The 16,075-nt window shown below is 45.4% G+C and overlaps 1 pseudogene; it reads right to left on the bottom strand.

The window, feature by feature from the left end:
• Positions 1 to 11,273: 11,273 nt before the first annotated feature.
• Positions 11,274 to 13,107, bottom strand: LOC142829549 (endogenous retroviral envelope protein HEMO-like; annotated as a pseudogene).
• Positions 13,108 to 16,075: the final 2,968 nt, after the last annotated feature.

Below are 16,075 nucleotides of genomic sequence, written 5' to 3'. Positions count from 1 at the left end.
ATTGTACCGGTGAAGAATGCAGTTAGGGAAAAAGGGGCTACCGTTCTGTTTTTTCTGTTTCAGGCTTCTGGATGAATGCCAAAGCCCCCTGGCTGAAGACAGAACACATGTACACACCCAGGAAGGTAGGTGTTTTCAGGAGTGTTCTCTGTGTGTGAGCATGTATGTGGGTATGTACCTCCTAATTCTTCCAGTTTGTAATTTTTCTATATTATACTGCAGATCGAGCCCCACAACACCTTTTTTCCCCTCCTCCAATAACACATGTAAGTATTGTTTTAGCTTTGCATTATCCTGGAGTCATGTGTCTGTTCAGAAAAATGTGTTCTTGGGTTAATCTGACATGGAGCTAGGTAAAGGGTAGGGCTTGCTTCTGCTGAGTTAGCTGTCCCTTGAGGCTGAGATGGTCACAGAGGCACCTTCTTGCTTGAGGGAAGTGAGAAGGAGTGTGTGTGTGAAGGGGATGAACACTTTTGAAAATCCCATAATACAACCTGTCTCAGAACTGCCTCTTTATTCAGCTCCTCTTCCTGCCTCCATTCCCCCATGCTTCTCCCATGGCTGCCTGAGCCCTCCTTGGCCTAGTTACCAGTCGCGAGGTGAGAGGAACCAAACAACGCTTTTAGCCACTCAAACTGCAAACTTCTCCCCACAAGCTTTGGAAAATCCTGGCCTTAAACGCTGTGCCTCAGTTTCCCCATGTGGAAACAGAGAATGTGCCTTTTTGTAAAGTGCTCTAATATTAACAAATGAAAAATTGCCATGTATTGGCAAGTGAGGTGCTAAGAGGGGTTATGCTTACTATGGGAACTGTGGGGTTCATAGCTTTTAGGGGAACCAAAGGAGAGAAATAAATATTGAAGCACTTTTGAAAGTTCGTTAAAAAAATCAGCTTTATGTAGGTGCAGCTCTCCCAACCCTTTGGATTATTTATGGCTGCAGTATATGTTAGAAAGATTGTGTTTTACTACCTCACCCAACTGTGAAATGGAAGAAATATGTTTTTGCCTCAATCCCTTCCATTGCCTTAGATTCAGACTGCAATTAAAAATGACCCAGGAGACCAGAGAAACAAAAAGAAGATTCATTGGGGCATCTTAAACATCAGTCATTTTGGTTTTTGTTCTTTATTTTGTCTTTGAGAATTTAACTGATTGAACAATAAAAACAGCAGTTCCAGGCAGTGAATTTGAATAACAATATGCACCTCTCAAAATGAAAACAGAGCACATTTCCTCCATATTTTCATGTATCCTGTGGGTCTTTCAAGCAGCGTGGAGGGATGAAGAGTGCTGAAACAGACCCACAGAAAAGAGATTTGATTTCACAGACCATGTTCTACATGAGAAAATTACAGCACTCCTTTTTTTCCAGTGGCATAGGACCATCCTCCCTCCACTACAAAATGTCAGGCTTCAGCATTTGCAGAGTTCCTCCTTGTTTCTTTTAAATGACAGCTTGACTCTCCAAAGTGTCACTAATAATCCAGGCTCCAATTAGCAGTGTAGGTATGTAGGTTGACACTATTCTCAAAGCTTCCGTGGGCTGCTACAGCCTACAAGCCAAGGATCATTTCTGCATTGCAAGATTTAAAGGAGAGAGGCTGGGAGGGAAAAGCTACAGTTTTTATTATTCCATGCTTGCAGAATAACAGAATACACTTTTTTTTCATACAAAAATGTGTCATTTGAGAAAAATCCTATTGCCTGATCAAACCCTCCATTACTTATTTCTGCAAGTGCATGCACGGATCCAGTAGCTAAGCGCATGGTGGTGAGGCCCAAAAAGATACAGCAGGGTAGTCTAAAGAATAACAATTTAGAGGTGATGGTGGGTGTAATAAAAGTGACTGCATACTGAGGCATTAGAATTAAGCTTCTCTTTGGATGCTTTCCATGTTCAGTTGGTAAGGGCTTGATTCTGCAACCCTTATTCTCCCTCAGTGGTAGTTTCTTGTGCAAGTAGCCCCAGCGAAGCACTATGCAGTGTAAGCAAAGGTTGCAGAAGTGGGCCCTAACGCAGAAGCTGAGCAATAGCGTAGCTGGATGCCACTGGAAAGGGCTGAGTTTATCTTAGGCTCTCAATACGTGGAGGGGCATTTTTATTTTAGCTAGTAACAAAAGTGTTCAATGGTGCAAACAGCTCTTTGCAAGGAGCGGTGCTGAGCCTTATCACTCTGGAGGAACACCAGGAAGCAGACTGACTGAGCAGGGAGAGGATGCTTGAGCCACTGTGCTGCCAGCAAGCTCTATGCACCTGTGCGGGGGTAGGGTGGGGAGGCAATCTACAGATACAAGGAAGAGAAGCAGAGGACAGGAGCCAAGGCCCACCCTCATCCCACTTGAGGATGCTATATGTTGCTTAGGGAGTCCAGAAAGATAAGTCTCTGTGCTCCCCTGAACATAGGGACTAGAATTCTGTTTGGCCCCTATGGGGCTTGCACAGGAGTGTTGCTGGGTGAGGAGGAGGATATCATACGCCCTGCCTTCTTATGGGTAGCAGCATGAAGCCCAAAGGCAGAAACCATGCTGTTATTTAAACAGCAGTCATAGAATGTACCTGATGTTTTTGATGGGTATTATTTTATTAATGAAAAGTTAATCATAGGCTTGAGCCTTTGCAAAAATGTTAAGGGAATGGAGCAGAAGATTGCAGGAGGAACTTGAATATGTCTCTCCCCTTTGCCACTGTGCATTGCAACTGTAGGAACAGCAGCTTGAATGTCTGAACATTCCATGCCTACTTATCTGTCTGTCTGTCTATTTTAGAAACATGCATCTTTCTGTCTGAGTGTTCTGTTCAAGAACTGTGGAGTGACCACTAGTGGCAGCTGCACCACCAAAAACAGTGGCTGTAGCACCAGAGCAGAAGAGAGGCTGGGGAAAAAGCCTTGCTAGAGGAGATGGGGGAGAGAAAGGAGCCCTGCTGGATAGTGGGAGGGGGAAGGGGAGAAAAGATCCCCTCTGGATGAGGGAGGAGAGAAAAGAGTCCCACCAGCTAGGAAGGAAATGGGGGGAAAGGCCCCTGGTAGATGGGAGGCAGGGAGGAAAGGCCCCTGCCAGATGGGGACATGGGGAGAACACACATGGGGAGTTCTCATGTAGTCCCTTTTGGCTGGTGCCCTCTTGTGTTCCACCACATTAGTTGCCTCTGCTGCAGAAGGCGGGTGGGGGTGCCAAACACACTCCACGCTGGGGGCGCCATTTGGTCTAGGGCTGGCCCTGCCCCTGTTCACTCTGGCTACATCTATACTGCTGCAGTTTGTCGGAAGAGGAAATGCACATGCAGGGCTCATTTGCAAATTGTGCGCTCTCATTTGCATATTCTCTTCCAATCCTTTTTGCGGAAGCGGTTTTTGATTAAAAAGCTCTGTGTAGATGGGGCCATTTACCGGAAAAACTCCATGTTGCGCAAGAGTCTGTAAATCATTTTTTGAGGACTAATGGATCTTGCGCAGAACGGTGGTTTTCCGACAAATGGCCCCGTCTACACAGGGCTTTGTATTGCAAAAACCTCTTCTGCAAAAAAGATCGGAAGAGAATATGAAAATGAGAGCGCGGGATTTGCAAAGGAGTGTTCCATTTGCAAATGAGTACTCTATTTGCGTTTCCTCTTCCGACAAACTGCTGTAGTGTAGGCGTAGCCTCTAGAAGCTCCTGGCAGTGAGTCTACATGAATGGGACACCTGGGGAAGCCTCACACATCCCAGAGGGACCAAGCACCGCAAATCCGCCATCAGAAGTGACTCTCAGCCAGTCTAGTAAAAGAAGGAGGGAGTGCTGCATAGAACAGATCTCGTTAGCACAGGAATCAGGAACATTCAGTAAAGGCCATCTAGCAGGGAGGGAATCCAGGACCCATGGCCTGGCTCTCCTTCCTGCGTCCCGAACCAGGAGCCTAACTAGCTTCCTGCAGCTGTGCCTCAGACACGCCCGTTGACCCTCCTCTGACATGTTCAGGCCAAAGGCAAAGGGAGCAACTGCCCCAGGGCCCAGCAGTTCAGAGGGGCCAGGAGCTCCCAGGTGCTGCTGCCATTCTAGCAGTGGCAGTGTGCAAAGCCTCACACCTTTTAAATCACCTTAGGGGACCCCATGTGGCACGCTACAGAGCATTGTGCTATGAACTCCAGACAGCGCTGGGGGAGGGAGGGACACAGGCTGCTCCGGCTACGCCCCTTCCACCCAAGACCACACCCCTTCCAGGAGTGCGGAGCCAGCCCTCCCAACCTTGTCCAGGGGCCTGGAAAATCTGTTGGCTCACCTGCCCCCAGCCATTAGTTGCCAGGTTATGGAGTATTTTGACCATTATCCACGTGCAGGCAGCTAGAGGTAGCCACACCAACCCACTAGAATCTCAGCAAAAGTCACACACCTTTATCCCACCACCTATGTAATTTGTGTAACAGAGGGAAAACTGAGGCATGCACAGTAGTCATGCAAAATATTAAGAAAAAACCTCTGTAGCAATAGTGCTTTGTAGTGGTAATAATGTTCTTCCTACTCAGGTTCTCGCTGTCCCCTAAGGAAAGATGGCCTTATGGATAATAGCAATTACTCTAACTTATTGTGGTAGCGTCAAAAATGTACTAGGTCCTTTCTAAATATATAAGACAACATCATACTTGCCCTGAGGAACTGATCGTCTACCGGTGGAAAGATCTAGAAAGTGAGAGCTATGCAGATACATAGGGGAACTAGGAGAATGTTTGGATAAAGGTTACAGAAATAAGATCACATTTTATCAAGTTGTTAGGTTCATGTTGCGTTACATGAAGTATCCATCTGTGTGTAAAGACTTCTGCCTGCTAATATCCCTTTCAGGGCAAAATGATCAGTCAGTCTCTGGCCCCCACCTTCATTACCCAACACACCTCTCTCCTCCTTCCACATGGCAATCCTGATAGTCATTCTGTGATGAATCCACATCTGCCCAGGGCAATCAGCCACCATCCTCAGCACTCCCTTTCCCATTACTGCTGGGCAACGTCTACACTGGCATGAATTTCCGAAAATGCTTTTAATGGAAAAGTTTTCGGTTAAAAGCTTTTTTGGAAAAGCGCATCTAGATTGGCAGGACGCTTTTCTGGAAAAGCATCCGTGGCCAATCTAGACGCGCTCTTCCGCAAAAAAAGCCCCGATTGTCATTTTTGCGATTGGGGCTTTTTTGCAGAAAACACTACTGTGCTGTCTACACTGGCCCTTTTCCGGAACAGTTTTCCGGAAAAAGACTTTTGCCCGAACGGGAGCAGCATAGTTTTTCCGGAAAAGCACTGATGATTTTACATTAGATCGTCAGTGCTTTTCCGGAAATTCAAGCAGCCAGTGTAGACAGCTGGCAAGTTTTTCCGGAAAAGCGGCTGATTTTCCGGAATAACTTGCCAGTGTAGACACAGCCCTGATGTCAGACACTCAAAAGTCCCTGAAATCTGTTCCCATTGCCATGTTAAGACTCCTGCATCAGCAAACAGCTAATGATTTCTTTCAGGCAGTGTCTGGGGACTCCCTTAGGTGCAGGGTGATAAGTCTGATCCTGCAGCTGTCTGATGCCCAGAAGGAGTGACCAAAAACTGACCTGTCAAGTTTCAAATTCCATAGGCTGTAAAATGTTTGGCTGGGCCACTCTTGCACTTAAGGGCTCTGCGGTGTTACACTCAGATGCGCCCCCTGAGATGACAATCCAAATGAAACTAAATAATATAACTAAATAACTAATTTCTAACCAAACTAAAGAAGATTTGCAGGTTGTCAATCAAAACATGTAATAACCACAAACAGTCAAGTCAGCAACAGCCTGAATAAAACAACAGTCTGAAAGGCAGATATTTAGCATCAGGCCTTGAATAGCAGCATTCAACTAGCCCTGTTCATACTCCCAGGAAAAGAAACCGTAACATTGAGCTCAGGGAGCAAGAATAGGAAGGCAATTCACATAAACCGGTCATCACATACAGTTTCCGGCACCCAGCACAAGAAGTTATGCGGTCTTGGTTCTGCTTTGGAACAGCTTGTGTGACAAGACAAGTCAGTTAACTTTTGTGTGTCCCAGGTTTCCATCAGTAATATGAACTATAGCAATGCGAGGTTTGAAGGTCAGGTCTCCAGATTCTCTAGTTATGAGCCCCATAGAAATTTCAATAAAGAAATGTGTTAAATAATGCATTTTACAACCAATAATTAATGGAACCTCTCATCACCCGTGTAAAATAAAATGCTGCAGACAAGGAAATAAACACAAAGATGAAATGGCTTGTCCAAGGTCATGCAGACAGAAAATCTCTTGGCAAAATCCAGGTCAGAGCCCTATCTCATGGCTGTAACCCACGAGACCATTCTCCTCCTTTATGGGCTTCATTCTGTTTTCATTGCAGTCGCTGGCTCTTTTTCCACTGACTTGAACGAGAGTAGGGCCAAATCCAGACACTTTAGATTCTTCAGCACAATGATTTTTTAAAATTTTAGCATATGTAGCTATTGAAAAGTACCATGACCCAGATTTGTAAAGGTATTTAGGCACCTAAAGATGCAATTAGGTGTTTGAAAAATCCCACTAAGTTCCTAACTTCACCTTTAGGTGTCTAAATACTTTTAAAATCTGGTCCACTGTGCACATGTCAGATTTGTAAGCCCTGTAGACGGATCCATTTTTGCTCAGTGAACATGTGTATACATTCTAATTTTGGGCCAATATTATAAAAGATTAGTGCATACAGTTGGATTCCTAAATCCATATTTAGTCACCTAATAAATGGTCTGAATTTTATAGCTGAACATGCCCAGCAGTTCCCAGCAAAGTCAATAGCAGATGCTGGGTGCTCAGTACTTTCCTCCCATCAAAATGTTGCTTCCTAGAGCTGGTGGGATAGGAAACTAGTTGAAAATAACTTTATAACAAGTTGAACCTCCTCCCACCCACACCCAAACTTTTCTATGTCCAGGCATGCAATTTCTATGTCCAGGCATGCAAAACCACTGAATATGGCCTGTGTAAGCACTGAGTATGGCCTGCATCCCTGTTCATTTATCATAGAGGATTTTTTAAAATATCTCATCTGTCCACCTACACAGAAGAAGTTTGAATCTTGGTGGGAGGGATGGTTTGACTTGTGTCAGTGCAGCTGCCTTCTTCCAAGAGCAGCATTGTACAAGAATAAATCCTACAAAACAACACAGGGTGGCCTCTTCTTTTCTCATTTTTGGACTGCTGGATTGAGTGAAACTCGACACAAAATACCAGTAAAGAAAAAAAAACAAGCAAAGGGATAAATTCTGGACTGCTCTGCAAAGTCTGGACAAAGTGACATGCACAGAGGAATTCTGTACATGTCATTGGGAGGACAGAATATTTCTCTCATTGCCAGTGCCAGCCATCACTGCATCCTTGTAGCTATCACTACAACCCATATGTAGTACCCAGGCCTGCTGCTCCCTGCTACAGACACAAACACAAACACCACAATTAATGCTAGAAGAACTAGACATACATGGATCAACTGACATCATGCTACTGCACTTAGGACCAGGGCTTAAATGTATTGTGACACTAGCCTTCTGAAGTAAGAGAAGCTTAAACACACGTCTCCTTGAGTTTGCTTTCTTTATTTGCATCTTTTATAGTTTTAGTATAAATAATATCAATGTCCTACATCCTTGCATGCATACAAAATTAAGGAGCCCGGCGGCGCAAGTGGTACACAAATGTCAGGGAGTAGAAAATTGCATTATGAAAGCTCCCATCAAAGCACAAACTTGTAACATGATGCAGCCTCTCTGGCCTCGTGCTCCCCCCCCCCCCCCCCCCCCAAATACCAAAAGTATTTCATAAGCTCACAAGAAGACTTATTGTCCTCTGGAGACAGACCCATAGTCTTCTATAGACAACCACCTAACATCAAGATGATTCTTACCAACAACCACAGGACATACCACACTAATACCAACCCTGGTACCTTCCCTTGCAACAAACCCCGTTGTCAGCTTTGTCCACATATTCACTCTGCTGATACCATTATTGGACCTAACCAAGTGAGTTATAAGATCAAGAACACATATTCCTGCGCATCCAGAAATATAATTTATGCTATCATGTGCCGAAAGTGTCCGTCTGCTTTGTATATTGGACAAACGTCTCAGACACTTCGCCAAAGGATCAATGCCCACAAAACAGCTATTAGACAGGATCACAAAGAAAAAACAGTTTCTTGCCATTTCAACCAGAAAGGACACTGTCTCAACGACTTAATTACCTGCATCCTGCTTCAGAAACCTTTTAAATCTGCACTTGAAAGGGAATCCTCTGAACTGTCATTCATGCTAAAATTCAACACTCTACGTGGGGGGCTCAACAAAGACTCTAGCTATCTTACCCATTACAAAGATAGCTTCCCCAATTATCACCTCTAATACCATTAGCTCACAGACATTTACCTTCCTCCCCCACCCCCCCGCATCCTCCTTCTGTTCTGAAATGTGATTTGTCCTTTTCATATGTGTTCATTTTTTTTAAATTGTATCCTTTGGTATATATGGTTGTGACTATTTTCTTCCACTATTTGATCTGAGGAAGTGGGTCTGGCCCACGAAAGCTCATCATCTAATAAACCATCTTGTTAGTCTTTAAAGTGCTACATAGTCCTGTATTTTATTGTCCTCTGGGCAGTCAAATTTTTCCACTGTATTCCATGAGCAAAAAGCTAGAGTGGCTACATTTTGGGAGCATACTAGGATGTGTGAGAGATGGGTGGTTGGATTTGAGCTTACACAATGCAGTGTAGATGCATGAATACCAAGTTAGGCCCCAGGAGTCAACTCTTCTTATCCTGAGTTTATTAATAAGTATGAGTTCAGGAGATAAGTAAGCAAACCCAGGATCTGCTAACACAAGTTCTACTTACCACAAGCTTCCACTGTAGGATACATACGTAAGAGCAGCCATACTGGATCAGACCAAAGGTCCATCTAGCCCAGAATCTTGGTTTCCAGCAGTGGCCAATGCCAGATGCCCCAGGGAAGTGAACAGAACAGGTAATCATCAAGTGATCCTTCCCCTGTCACTCATTTCCAGTCTCTGACAGACAGAGGCTAGGGACAGCATTTCTATCCACCCTGGCTAATGAATATTGTATAAGTAAACATGTACACCCTTACTGTCTTCTAGGCTTCAGAAGTCACCGCAACACTGTAAGAGCAGCATGTGGTCTAGACCTTCCATGTCAAGCATGTTTACTAGTCATATATACGTGGTCCTCATACCTGTGTCCTTCCTTCATATTATGTGTGTTGCATAAAGAGTAAAAGACATAGTAATACTATCAATTAAAGTAGATACTGTTGCCTGCTTTAAGGCTCTCTGTGGCTGTTGAGCAACTGGACAGCTGCCAGCCAGTCTTGAGAACTCTCTCTCTCTAGTATCAATACAAGTAGATTTCATGCACTATCTCAGCAGAGTTCTATTACCACCGATGGCTATCCAAATTATTATGTTGGGAGAAAATTGGAAGAGATGGGATTCCATTGCATAGGGGCATTTTTGTCTACTGCTCTGCCTCTTGGTCCTTAGCTCTGGAATGGCCACAAAGCTCAGCTGCCATCCATGGAGTTGGCTTTTTTTAGTTGAAGAGATTGGTTGTAACTGGGTCTTTCCTCTCCATTTTGCTTGTAAGATGTGAAAAAGGTGCTTGGAACAATTAAGGCTGAAATGCATCACTGAGCTGAGGCAATTAGCCTAATGTTTATTTACAGTCTCATAATTCTGACTGCGAATAGGATTTTATCTTTTGCTTTTTTGTAGAACACCAGTTTCAAGATGCAGGTGATACTCTTACATTGGCGTTCAGGATAGTTCTAATCTCATAGTGTCAGCCGACGGTCAGGGCAGTGTGTGTGGGTGTGTCTCCTAAGTCTTTAGCTCCTAAGACACGAAGTCTCGTCGCAGCGGGCAGCCCAGAAGGCTGAAAGGAGCCCCGAGAGTTTAACGTCCGTGATTTTACTGCTAGGACCGAGGTCCAGTCGCAGAGGGTAGCCAAACAGGCTAACAGACGCCCCAGTGTGTAGGAAGAGCTTATTACACTTCAGATTTTAGCTGCTAGAACACAGGGGGAAGAAGGAGGGAGAGTTCCTTCGCAGCGTACAGCCCAGGAAAGGCTGAGAAGTGCCCCAGTGGACCCTGTCACCTGGGAGTAACACAGATCCAAACGCCCAAGCTCTTCCTATAACTGTCCCTTTATGACCGGCTGAAGTTCTTTTAAATTGTGCTTGGTTCTATTACAGCAACTGAAGGAGTCAGGTTAAAGTTTAAACAGTTACAGGTTTATTGAGGAAGCTTATAAACCATATGGTTGCAATGGCTATTGTTCTATTTCTTAACTGCTGGCAAATAGATAGATAGATAGATAGATAGATAGATAGATAGATAGATAGATAGATAGATAGATAGATAGATAGATAGATAGATCTTAAAAAAAATGGTTACAAAGAAAATAAAGATAGAAAATAGAAAATAATGGTACCAAATGACAGCTTAATCTTTAAAGAGCTCTATTCTATGCATGCACTAAAACAAAAGGACACATACAGGTACAATTTTTTACCCCTTTCTGCGTCACTCGGTCCCAGCGTGTCAGGCCAGGATCGGTCCCTCAATTCCTCGGAAAGACGAAAATACGAGGTGGGCGTCCCCGTGGAACCTCGGGAGGTCAAACACCTAACCCAACCAGCAGGTAAATGGTAGATTGACACTCAAAGTGAGTGTGTGCTGGACCCATCTTTTATACCCATTGGGTCACGTATTTCTCTTTCTTGTCTGTCATGCCAAATGGTGCTGGTCTGTCTTTTGTGAGACCAGTTCTTACAAGGAAGTTGTGAACTTAATTTACACTTGTAAGAGAGACTTGAGAGGATTAAATTGGAAGTACTGGACATTCTTTTTCTCAGTGGGAAATTCCTCTCCCAGGGACTGTGTGTGTTCGAATCAACATGGGTGCCAGCCGGGCACTTCTTGCAGCCTTGAGCTCAGTTTATTTCCTTAATCGTTACTCAGAGTCAGAGAAACTCGCATATCCTGGTCTTGCATCAAAGCAGATCAAAGCTTAATGGCTATGCTGATTTTCTTATTGTTCCTTCTCTGCCCTGTGTACAGACATCTCAGAGGGCAAGCAAGATTGTTTGAGATGGGGGGGGGGGGCTGTCTGGCTACATTCCACTCCCTGATACGACACAGCACGTCCCAGGAATGCAAGATGGTGGCTTGCCAGTACCTCTTCCCCACCTTGGAGGAATTTAAAAGTACCCGATGGCCTGATTAGAGGGCTCGGGGTCGAGGAATTGACTGGGATCCTTTTCCAGCGCTGTATATCGAATGTGCGCAGAGGAAACGGCTGTATTAACTAAACATTTTACAACACACAATATTATACAAAAGGCAATTATTACAATCAAAATAATCAGAATAGTGGTTATAATAAAATGCAGAAGGGGAGTTAAAGAGAGCCCCAGCTGGTGGGCTAACCAACTCAGCCACGAGAGTTCTCCGTCTTTAGTTACAGCATGTAGTACTTTAACTGCATCTTTTATGGCAGACACATCTTGTTCCATCTGCCCTGAATGGTTTACATAAAAAAAGTAAGCCTGATTGATTACAGCACAAACTCCTCCTTGTTGAGCCAAAATTGCGTCTAATGCAATCCTATTTTGCAGGGCAAAGTGTGCTACGGATTGAATCTGCTTGTTGAGTATGCCTAGAGCATCTGCAGTGTGGTTGAGGGCTCTTTCCAGCTGTCCTGAAACATTTACTACGGCTTGTTCAAGCTCAGTTACTCCAAGCCAAGGCCAAAATGCACAGGCAAATGCGTGAAAACCTGAGGGGTGTTCTATGAGAGGGTTTAGGGTGAATTTCCTCCAGAATCTGTGTAGGAAGCTTCTGAGGTTGGTAATACCTGGAGCCGTGATGTGTGGGTGTACTGTTAGTCCTCCAGGCACAGCGTGTCCCAGGGAGCACCGTCCTGTCCAGCCTACTGGCAGGTATTTATAGGCCTTTTCCCCACAAATGAAAAATAGTCCAGGTTCCTTGTTAAGGATAGAGGAATATGGTCCCTTATACCAACCCTTCCCCAGGGGCTTTTCTTTGGGGGCATGATATGCAGCACAGTAGCTGTTGTTAGTGATGGAGCACTGGAGGGCAATTAATAGGTCCTGTAGGATCTGGTCTGGTCGAAAAAGATTTTCCTTAGCACACTAGCCAGGCAGCAGGCTATTGCCTTTTACCAGCGTAGGGTTATAAATGTGTCCAGTGCTAGGGACTATGAAGAGGGAATTATTATGCCAGGTCTTACTTTCTGGGTATTGACTAAAGTTTAGGGGGATAATGGTGGCATTGCTAATGCCAAACAGGAGTCTGTGGCCAAAGGGAGACATTGAGAATGTTCCCCCAGCAGTTTAGGGTGTCTCGGTGGGTGTGGCTATCCTGATGTGAATACATATCCCAGGCCCCTGATCCTTTATTAAAAGTTGCAATGTGGGTGCATTGGTGGTCCTCAAAACAACCTAGTTGAAGTCCACTGCCTTCCTTATTCTTGAAGCAAATGGGGTACATGTCTGTGGAGATTCCAGTTACATATTCTATTGGCTTACCCCATACCGTCTGTTGCCACTTTCCTTGCCACCCCTCGAGTTCCCCCCAAGAGTCATTTTTAGGAGTGTGGTGGTCGCTGTCGTCAAACCATACCGGCCCCCATCGGAAAACATCACTCTTGTTCCACCAGTCATTCGGGCTAAGAGGGACAAACTCAATTCCTAGTCCAGTGGATGAATTGAGCAAGGTACACATCCAACAGTTCGTGGCCCCAGCAGAGGAGGCGATGGCTTGAATAGCACCTTTGAGCGGATGTTCTGGTGTGGCAGCAACAGTTGAGATGAGGATGGAAACTATGGTGAGTCGGAGTATCATGTCTTGCTTCAGCTTAGGGTTTCTCACAAAGTTCAGTCTATGGCTAGCAACAGCAATTGCAAGCGTCACAGTAAGGAGTGGTGTATATACAACAAGTTCATAGCAGCTTCCCGGATTCAAGTCAGCATTGGGAAGGGTCCATTCCGCTGGAGCACTGTCCGGGATCATTGCCTCAGTTTCCTGGAATAAAACATAAGGTCAGCCGGTCTTGGATACGATCCAAGCCTCAGTAATGGTTATTGGTGTTAGTTCAGCATCGGCAGTGGTCCAGACTCCTTTTCCCTTGTAGGAGTGTAGTACACGTGTTTGTGTCCCCAAGCTGGGGTGCTTGATTACCACAGTGTCTCCAGGTGCATATTTAGGATCCTTGAGTGGTACAGTGGGGCTAGGAGGGGGTTCTCCCTGTAGGGAAAATCCCTTGTGGAGTGGACTGCCCGTAGGGGTCTGCCGGTTGTTTAATCTCTGCACCACAGTATCCAGTCTGTTTCCCCATTTGCCATCCGTAGGCCTCAGGTGGGATTTTAACAGTCCATTCCAGCGTTCGACTATGCCATTAGACTGGGGTCGATACGGGAGGTGGAAAGTCCACTGGACTCCATTGCGGAGGGCCCACTCATTTACCAGCTTGTTTTTAAAATGTGAGCCATTGTCGGACTGGATTTCTTGGGGTGTTGAGACAAGGGCTATTAAGCGGTTTAGTCCCATGACTGTAGATAATCCTGTTGCCACTCGAGTCAGGTAAGCAAACCAATTCCTGAAATAACTTCTACTCCAGTTAAAACATACTTCCACCCTTGCTTACTGATGGGTAATGGACCAATATAATCTACTTGCCAGGTTGCCCATAGTACCTTTCCATCTCTCAATCTGGCAAACCGTTGTCCTTCTGTTATATGTTTCCTGAGCTCAGCACACAGGGGGCAAGCTTGGACCAATTCTCTGGCTTGTTTGTGGGTGATAGGCCACCCCCTGGCATGCGCCTGCCGTACTAGTTCATTGCTTCCTGTGTGTCCCAAGGTTTCATGTAGCCAAATGTACAGGCGGTTCCAATCCACCTGAACAGCAGAGATCTGTGCTACTGCATCTGCCAGGTTATTCAGCCGTGCAGTCGGGGTGTTATTCTTTTGGTGAGCTGCCACATGGCCGGCCTATGCTCAGTGCATGTTGGGTTGCATGCTGGTATATCCATTTCCAATATTCCACTCCCCAAACAGGCTTTTCTCCTATTTCCCAGTTATTACTTTTCCAGTTAGTTATCCACTGGGTGGCTCCAGCCCATACAGCGTAGGAGTCAGTATAGATGGTGTTGGCGCCTGCCTCACAAGCTAGTTTAATTGCCGCCAGCTCTGCAAGCTGGGCTGATCCCTCTATGTTTGCAGTCAGGGGTGTAGCAGATGTGTCTGCTGATACAGCAGCGGCCTTCCCTGTCCACTTTCCTTTCACTAGTTTGGCACTGCCATCTGTGAACCATACTCCCCCGGGTTGTGATGGGTTAAATGGGGCTGCATCCTTAATAGGAGATTGCTGTGGGGGCTGATGGTATTCCTCAGGCATTCCCACCCTCCACAGGGACTCCTTAATCATGGTGGGGTTTTGTGCAGTATCTGCCCCGCCTACCCTGTGGTGCAAATAAAGTGCCCATCTCTGTACAGTCATTTTCTGGGCTACGCCTGGTGGCAACTCCTTTCCCTCCAGTATGGGCTTAATGATTGGAAGAGGAGTGTGTAGTGTTATGGTTTGAGCTTGGGTTAGCTCCTCTGTTTCCCTTAGGGCTGTGTAGGCTGCCAGAACCACCTTTTCATAAGGCAAGTAATTTGACTGTGACCCCTGCCATGACTTTGAGCCAAACTGTATAGGACGACGGGGTACAGTTTCACCTTCCTGCCATAAGGCATGGGACATTCCTGTATTTCCCACGGTAAGGTACAAATGGAACGGGGCATTAGGGTGTATGGGGCCCATTGACTGATAAGTGTGTATTTCGTTTATGAGCTGTTTCATAGCTTCCTCATGGTTAGGGCCCCACTCTCATTTAGCATGTTTTCTAAGCAAATTGTACAATGGTCGAGCTATGACCACAAAACCAGGTACATGTTTCCTCCAAAATCCCAAAATTCCTAGCAATTGTCTCAACTGTGTTTTATCCTCGGGGGATGGTGCTTGGCTAAGTTCCTGTACTGTCTCATTTGGGACCATCCTCCTGCCTCCCATCCAGACAGTGCCCAGGAATTTTACCTCATGAGAGGGGCCTTGGCATTTGTCCGGTGTTAAATCCAAACCAAGACCTTCTAATGTTGTTCTTACTTGATTCATGGCCTCTTGGACCTCATCGGAGGAATCTCCTCCTATTAAGATGTCATCTATGTACTGCAATATTTGGACACTCGGTGGCAGGGTCAGGCCATCTAGGACTCTTGCCAGTGCCCCATGGCAGATTGTTGGGGAATGTTTATAGCCTTGAGGCATACGAGTAAAAGTATATTGAACCCCTTTCCAGGTGAAAGCAAATTTTTCCCAATCTGCAGGTTGCAGGGGAACCATGAAAAACATATCCTTTACATCTAGTACAGCCAACCACTGCTTGTTCCAAGTCTGTATACTGTTTACAATGTCGACCATGCTAGGAACTGCAGCCGTTAAAGGTCCCGTGCTGCTATTTAGTTTTCGATAGTCTATAGTGAGTCTCCATTTCCCATTTGGTTTCTTTATTGGCCATACTGGTGAGTTATATGGGGAGTAAGTGCGAACTAAGATTCCCCATTTTTCCAAGTCTCTGATTAGCTCAGAGACCGGAGCTATAGCTTCGGCTGGGATACTGTACTGTTTCATTGTGGTTACCGTGGAAGGTGGGAGAGCAGAGGCTTGAGTCAGCAAACTAATCTTGTAGCACGGGGTGTCTGTATCACCCAGGACAGTCACGTGTGACTTAAGGCCAGCTCCAAAAGTCCATCTTTCTCCATTAATCACTCCCTCCCTTCCTCTTAAGATATCCATGCCAAGTATGTTGGCATTTCCAAGGACTATTTCATGCTTTCAGGGCTGTCTGTGGGGTTTTAAGGGAATATCCAATTTTACTTTGACCAGGGGATAAGTTGTAACTGTGCCATTTACTCCGGTAACTAGTATTTGCTTTCGG

Source organism: Pelodiscus sinensis, chromosome 5, assembly GCF_049634645.1.
Source record: "Pelodiscus sinensis isolate JC-2024 chromosome 5, ASM4963464v1, whole genome shotgun sequence".
Classification (NCBI taxonomy): Eukaryota; Metazoa; Chordata; order Testudines; family Trionychidae; genus Pelodiscus; species Pelodiscus sinensis.
Note: the sequence above shows the minus strand (reverse complement) of the source record. Positions and strands in the feature narration are given on the sequence as shown.